Source organism: Pinus tabuliformis, chromosome 3_1 (assembly GCF_031772625.1).
Source record: "Pinus tabuliformis cultivar Carrire ecotype Pingquan chromosome 3_1, CPIR1, whole genome shotgun sequence".
Taxonomy (NCBI): domain Eukaryota; kingdom Viridiplantae; phylum Streptophyta; class Pinopsida; order Pinales; family Pinaceae; genus Pinus; species Pinus tabuliformis.
In genome coordinates this window covers 703,679,531-703,687,140 of record NC_142301.1, presented here as the reverse complement: position 1 = coordinate 703,687,140, position 7,610 = coordinate 703,679,531, and positions in this window count along the sequence as shown.

The window sequence follows — 7,610 nt, the reverse complement described above, 5'->3', positions numbered from 1 at the left end:
TGGTTAGTTAGACTAGTTCTAACAGTTGGAGGAACTAGTGGAAGGTCAAGTAGTGGGGTGTGACTTCAGTGATCAACGAGTTAATTGACCAATCAACTTAAATTAGTTTGTGCATGCAATGAATTCGAGTTACCTAGTTGAGATGGAGATTCAAGGGAAGTGTACTATCATTTTCAAACTATTCCAAGTTGTAAAGGTGGTGCATGCAGTCAGAGATTGGTCTAAAGGAATCACACAATCCAGATTGAGAAAATTCCTATTAAATAGGGGCTTAATTCCTCAAGGAAAAATGCAAGGAAATAGGAGCTAGCAGGTTGATAAATTGGCTAAGTATTGGTCAAATTCAGTCAATGAAGCAATGAGATAGAAGATACAAGTGCAGGTTGTGCTCAAGCTTGATCAAGCATATTGTATTCATCCAAATTCTTTGATTAATGCAATACAAATAGGAAGGGTTTTGAGCAGATGTTTTCTGCTAGATATCTTTGTGTATATGTGTTGAATCTTGTCACATGTTTATGTTTTGATTTCTCGATCATGAATTTATTTCCGAAGATGAGTAGAGTAGATACGAGTCTTATGTTTTAGTAAATTACATGAGCAGTTTTAAAATTTCTACAAATGGGAACAATCAACACATAGTAGCAAGAAATAAAATATGTTTCTCATAGAAATTATGGTTTTTAATAGTTGTTTTGACGGGTGAAGAGTATTAAGATTTTTGATGTTTATTTACTTTTACAAACTCTAAATCAGTTATGGTTTTAACATTATCAGTACATTATTAAAATTATTTTTTGAGACCTTTGACATATATGGACAACACCTTTATACAGTTTTGAACAACATCTTACTTCATATTTCGATGGCATTTCTATGGCATGTTGTTTTTGGAGACATATGTAGATGAATGTTGTCTGATTACTTTATTTGCTAATTATTCTCATATCTTATGGAGAAGGGAGGCACAAGGGGTATGCGATGGCATATTGGGGTTAGTACAAGGAGTATTTTTTCGTATGTTATGGGGATATGACTGCATGATACATGCGTCTGGTTGATAATGTAATGAATCAAGATAGTGATTATTTGGTAACAAATGTTATAATTTATTATTTAATAAATGTAATATTTTAAAGTTGAAGTTAAAAAGGAGGGAAGGGCCCCACCAACCAAAATATTTAATAAGAGTTAAATTTAATTTAACTCCCTCCTTTATAATGTTCCATCATCATAAAATTAAATCAAACATGACTAAAAAATAAAAAAATAATGAATCCCAAAGGGTGGTTGAACTACTCAACTTCAGGGAAGCCATGTATAAGAGTATGAAACCTATGAAGGGAAAATGGGTCACATTGTGAGGAGTTGTATGCATTAACATTATTAAGTTGTTATTTTTCCTTCTAACTAAATTCTATGAGCTACAGAGGTTAACCTGTTGGTGACAACAATCTTCTTTCAAATGAGAGACAAGGATGGAAAGAAAATGTTCTTAATCCCTTTGCATTTTAGTTAGGTATACTTGAGTTTTTTGTGATTTAACTTGTTGTTTAAAAGTCTAGTTTTTTAACCAATGCTAATAGACCTTTCATTTTATAGAGAAAAACCAAGAAAACTTAAATTATATTATATTTCCAGAAGGGTTTACATAATCTGTTTTCATATTCTTATGCTATCTTGATAGTTTATATATGATTTTGAATATTGTAAACACTTAGAACCAAGTCTATTCAAGGGTTTTGCAGAGACACACCATTTGATTTGTTGTACTCACATTCATTACTATAAATAAATCCTTTTTGGATCATCATTTCATGCATATTTCTCTAATTTTACATATTTATGTCAGTTATTTGTCTCTTAACTTGTATCCCCAAATTTTTATTAATTCATGGCATTTACTCTACAATGTTTAAGGCATCCTAAGGTCTCTAAAATGTTGATTAGTACATTGTAATTGAACTTTATTCTTATTTCAAATCGCTGATATTATTTGGACAATGTATTTTTGTATAATATTTTTAGTTCTTATTGTAAATATGTTAATATTCTATTTATGTTTTAGTTTAATTTTATATATTGTTGTAATTTGAGTTGTTTATATTGTTTAAATAGTTGTAAATTCCTATATCGACTCTTTGCTTTCCTAGGGAATAAATAAATTGGGCTCAAGTTCCACTCTCCCACATACCCAGTGAGATTCAAGAGAGTTGGTTAGACACACATAAAAAGCTTCTCTCACTCGATAATATGGAGTGATGGAGGGGGATAGGAACCCTATGGGTGAGTGGAATAGGGGTATCTGTAGGGAGCTAGAGATGGAAGGGAGTTAGTAGAAGGGGTTTGGGGCTTAAGAGTGGAGGAAAGTAAGTGCATGGGCTTGGGGCCATGGATAATGGGCCTAAGGGGGTAGACGAAAATTTCCCTGATGGTAGAGGTAGGGTCCCTTATGTGGAATAACCTAGGAGTGTTATATGCTTTGGGCATATGGTTAAGGTGCGGGTCACTAGGACCTAGGGGTGTAAGATCTAGGGTCCTAAGGGTGTTGGGGTTATGTCACCTACAAGTAGAGGGCTCTAGGTGTGGAGTATAGGTTAGGGGCCAAGTATATATGATTTAAGATCCAAGAGATGGGTGCTAAGGGACTAGTGTTGGGGCATTAGTTAGGAGGTGAGGACCCAGGGGAAGAGGAGGTTGTAGTGGGGGTGGTGAGGACTCAATGGAAGAGGTAAAGAAGATTTTAGATTCGTTAGTGAAGGATCCAAGACTAGGAAGGTATGGTCTAGTGAATTATGTGACAATATAGATGAGGAGCTATGGGATAAGGTTATGAGATAAGGGAGTGTGAGGCATATGGTGATTAGGGACCAAACATTGGGGAAAATAATGAGAAGGTTCTTAGAGGGAGAAATAAGGTGCTAGAGTAGAGGGGATAAGGAATGGATATGGCTACAAAGAAGAGGGTCTAGGGCCATAGATGATGAGGCCACAAGGTGGTAGATATGTCCCTATTGTGAAGGTGGTTAGGGTAGAGGAAAGGGCCAATGGAATAGGTAATTGGTGGTGTAAAGGTAGATGTATATGTAGATATAGGAAGGGTCTATAGATTTCATGGGGTTGTGGATGAAGAATTACTTTAGCTAAGGCTTGGGTTTCCCACCTTAACCATATAAAGGCATTAATACACATACTTAATGATCTGAAACTTATGTGGACACTAACATATTTCTTATAGGCCAATGATACTTGCCAGAGGTAAAGTGTGGTGCTTTAAAACATTGTTCATTACTCTAGATCCCTCCAAATTTTCTTTAGGACCTAAGGCATTGAGTTTTTCCCTAGATTGTTTCCAGAGCCTTGGTACATGAAACTACTATTGAAAGCCACCTAGTAGCATTGGGATCCACAATAATAGGGCAACGATACCTTCAAGAGGCCATGTGTGGTTGTTTTAGGCATCCTTCTTAGCCTTAGATGGATAGGAGATTCCTTTAGGGTCTAATATTCATGTTTCCTCTGTTGACCATGTCCAAGGCCTTTAGTGCCATGCCTAGTGCTAAAAAATGTCGGTGACACCTATATACCTTGCTAAAGGAAAAGTATGCACTTGATAAGTCATTTATAGTGGTTCAAAATGTTGTTCTTAACACCAGAATCCTATAATATTCATTTAAGGCCTAACTCTTGGGTCCATTCCTTTGACCATATCCAAGTTCAAGAGACTCATACTCAATGTTCAAAAAATTATAAAGTTGAGTATCCCATTAAGAGACCAAGGATACCCTTGAAAGGTCCTCCATGTTGATTCAACATGTTGTTGATGGCCCTAGATTCCTACAAGTGATCTGTAATTGGAAACTTGAAGATTTTAATAAACTGCAAGTAAAATTTATGTGTTTTGTGCAATGGATCAATTTACTAAACACATAAACAAGTTATTTTTAACCAAATTTTAAAACCAAAACAGAGAAAAATAACCATATCTAAAACACATAACACAAAACATGATATTGGAGTTCACTCGTCTCTTCAGCTACATCTCTTTTTCTAGCTTCCAATGCAGGGCCTCTTTCATTAAGTGCTCTAAAGTTTGTTTACATGGCTTTACAATGCTCAAACAACAAAGCTAATGTCTCTCATAGATCCAACAATGTAAAAAACCCCCATCTGGGTTCTTTCTGCACCTCTTTTGGCCAAAAATTGAGTAAGTTATGAATGTTCCAAGTATTTTTTCAAATTCTATGGCTAGTCATCCTACAATTCGACCCAAATCTAGCTTGAGCATCCCAAACCTAGAATCAACATGCAAATCTAGCCTACAATTTCGCTTGACGGGCGAAATTGTAGGACTGTTAATTCGCCCATTAAGCCCCCAGTTCTGAAAATTTCAATCATGTTAGCGCATGTGACTACATTGGGGGCCAAGATTCCAAGGCCTAACTCCGCGCCCTTTGGATTTTCCACACTCCCAGTTGCATTGGGTCTTGGTGAGCTAGGGTTGGCCCCCTTGGTTTGGCCCCTCCTCATTTTCATGCCCATGGTCATGTATAGGGTCATGTAACCCGGGGATGGCCTTTTTTCTTACACCTTTGGACTTGAGCGATGGCTCCAATGATGATATGCCTTGGGTGCGGTGGTTGTGGGATGGGCTAAGGCCTAGCCCCTTGACCCACTCACATGTGGTCTCGTGGGTGTTGGGGTGGGTAGGGGATAGGGCTTAGCCCAACCCGCTCCCTAATTGCACTATGGAAACTTTATATAGTGGTTTGTGACCATAGGTTAACAAGGAACAAGATAGGTGGGCTAGTGGAGTGATCAGGTGCTCAAGTTTATGCTCAAAAGTCAAAGGGTCAGAATCTTGATAAACTTAGCTTCAGACTGAAGAGATCGTCATTCTGAATCTAATAGTGTGAACAACACTCAAATTCAAGCTCATATGCAGAAGTTAGAGAAAGTCAAAGTTTAATTTTACCTAGACACGTGGCAGGATTGCATGATGTGGCAAAGTCCTTCAATGAATGAGGAGGCGCCAAGTGGAAATCCACCATTTCCCCCCACATGTTGCAAATTGCAATCACAGGCAGGTCGGCATTAGAAATCAGTCCCCAAGCAGGAAAAGATGCAATGTATAGACCAAAGTTGCGATTGTGATGGATCATAATCACAGATTAGCGAAGGGAACAAAACTACAGAATCGGCCCCACAGGTACTAGGTTGCAATGCGATATCACAATCGCAACCCATAGAAGGTAGAGTCCCACATTTTATTATCACCAATTCACCTCTGATTGCGATGTGAGATGTGATCCCAAATGCGATAAGTTATGCTTTTCGGTTAATAATCTCGTCAAGTTCACCAATATTGCAATCGCACAATCGCCCATTTTGTTCAAAATACCATAAGACCACCAAAATTTTACGCCAATTGTGATATACGATAAAGACAGTCGGTGCTGACACATTATGGCTCGCCGCACAACAAAATTCTCACTGAGTTGTCGGTTTTAGAGCAATTTGTTGAACGAATAGTGGGGAAACTAGGAGAAGTCATAACTTCTTTAGTTATTATCCAAATTAGGTGCAAGAAGACTCAATTCTAGTAGTTTTGGCTATTCTAAACTCATTGAGATAAGTTTCAAAGGAATTTGAGTATTGTAAACACACTTTTGTTGTACTTTGGATCATAATAGAGAGGCCCAAGCATTGGAAGCTAGACCAAGGAGACGTAGCCCAGGAGGGGTGAACTCCTCATCGAATCTCTGTGTTGTGTGTTGTATTTTGATGTTCTTTGTTATTATTTTGTTGTTGTTCAACATATGTTTTATGTTAAATTATTTATAATATTTACATAAGAAATTCTCATGGGAATAATTTAATTAAGAAAAAATGGTGAATCCTTAAGCACTTGATAAGCATCTTGGGATTTATTCTGAATGGGGAATTAGCACAAAATTACTGATATGCTCCATTTCAGATCAAGTTGGTATCAGAGCACTGGTTTTTGCTTACTGATTTGCTTATGCAAAAGATGAGTATTGTTTTCTAGTTTTGTGTCATGCTAACAAGGTTAAAACTCAAAAGAGGAGAAGGGAAGCTCATTGAAAGCCCTGTAGTTCTCTCAAGTGGAAGAAGAGCAAGGTTACGAATGTCTTCTACACCAGTACATCCTCAAGTTGCAAAAGTTGTAGTTGAGTCTTCAGAGACCATGTCTCATGAAGGAGAGCCTACTATGACTGATGATGAAAGAGCATTCAGAAAGGTTTTTTTTAATATGAATGAGATGGTTAAGGTCCTCTATGAAGAGAGGAATAACAGATTGCAAGGAGAAAGTTCCAAACCTCCCAATGGAGAAGGTTATTCCGGAGAAGGTAATGGAAAAAGAGGTAATGGAAAAAGAGGTAATGGAAAAGGAGGTAATGGGAATAGAGACAAACCTCCACCCTCTCCACCATCTTCTTCATCTTATTCTCCACAAGCATATTCACACTCTTCCACTAATACAAATTTTACTCATACTCATCATCATTTTTCAAAAGGAACTAGTAGATCACCTTTTCTAAAACTTGATATTAAATTCGAGTTGCATGTGTATAATGTTGAAGTGAATGCAGACAAGCTTGATAATTGGATTCATCAGTTGGAGGTCTATTGTAGGATTCAAAACCTTCAAGAGGATGATATCAAAATTCAATTGGATTCATTGAGATTGGAGGGTGCAACACTCATTTGGTGGGAAGCAAGGACTCAAGACGAGATCAAAAAACATGGTAAGATATCTATTACTTGGTCTGATTTCATTGCTGCTATAAAAAGACAATTCTACCCTTTAGCTCATACGAAAAAATTTATCATGAATTGGTGAAATTTCAGATAGTTAAAAGTTCAAAATGTGCAAGAGTATACTTAGGAGTTTAGGAGAAGATCTCTTATGCTAGGAGTAGACTTGCAGTCACAAGATACTTTGTTGAAATACATAGGAGGTTTGCATAGCTATCTATGACACACCATTCTTATGTTTAATCCCACGAATATTGATGAGGTCTATGTTCAATCTACATATCCGAAGCAAGAGGGAAAAATGTACAAGAAGAAGCCATTCTAGAGTGTGAAAAAGGAAAGAAATCTAAAGGAAAGCAGAAGAAAAATGCTTATATTAAGAAAGAAGGGGAGAAACCCATGTGTAAGAATTGTTCCAAAGAGGGCCATGATGAAGCGCATTGTTGGAAGCTTCATCCTGAATTAAGACTAGAAAAATTTAACAATAAAGGGAAACAAAAGACAAACACTACTATACAACAAGACTTGCATTCTGACTCAGGTGATGAAACAAAATTGCAGCCAAAATCACTAAAGGAAAAGCCATGGAAAAAATCAGCAAAGAGGAAGTCGTGCAAGCACCAGTGCAACAAATAACTCCAACAACACTTCAAATTAAGAAAACAAAATTGAGTTGTTCCATATTAGAGTTATTTCCAAACACACCAAGATTGATACACTGTTTGACAATGGATCCCAGGAAAATTTAATTTCTATAGACTTGGTCAATAAGTTGAATTTGGAAACCTGCATGCCTCATCATAAACCATATCCATTGGGTTGGATAACCA